The sequence below is a fragment of the Propithecus coquereli genome, unplaced genomic scaffold (genome assembly GCF_000956105.1).
Source record: "Propithecus coquereli isolate 6110/MARCELLA unplaced genomic scaffold, Pcoq_1.0 Scaffold285, whole genome shotgun sequence".
Classification (NCBI taxonomy): Eukaryota; Metazoa; Chordata; class Mammalia; order Primates; family Indriidae; genus Propithecus; species Propithecus coquereli.
In genome coordinates this window covers 2,969,232-2,969,809 of record NW_012148452.1, presented here as the reverse complement: position 1 = coordinate 2,969,809, position 578 = coordinate 2,969,232, and positions in this window count along the sequence as shown.

The window sequence follows — 578 nt, the reverse complement described above, 5'->3', positions numbered from 1 at the left end:
TCCCTCCCACTGGGGCTCTAGAGAGGCTCACAGCATGACCCTGTGTCTCGTTTCAGCGGTGAGGGGCCTTCTCCATCTCCCAGCCCTCCTGGCTTCGCTGATCCTGCTGCAGGCTCCATCCAGTAGCTGCCACGAGAGGTAAGTGTCTCCCTGTGCTGGTTTCCTGGGGCTGCCATAACAAAGCGCCACAAACTGGGTGGCTTCAGACAACAGAAATTTATTTTCTCACAGTCCAGGAGGCTAGAAGTCCAAGATCAAGGTGTTGGCAGGGCCATGCTTCCCTTGAACGCTCTAGACTAGAATCCTGCCTGTCTCTTCCAGCTTCTGGTGGCTCCTGGCATCCTTGGTGTTCCTTGGCTTGTAGCTGCATCACTCCAATCTCTGCCTCAGTCTCCACATGGCCTTCTTCTCTGCACGTCCTCTCCTCTTCTTATAAAACCACCAATCATTGGGTTTAGGGCCCACCCTAATCCAGTGGGACCTCATTTCAATAGGGTCTACAGAGACCCTATTTCCAAATAAGGTCATATCCTGAGGTTCCATGTGGATGTGAATTTTGGGAGGGCTGTTTAACCCAC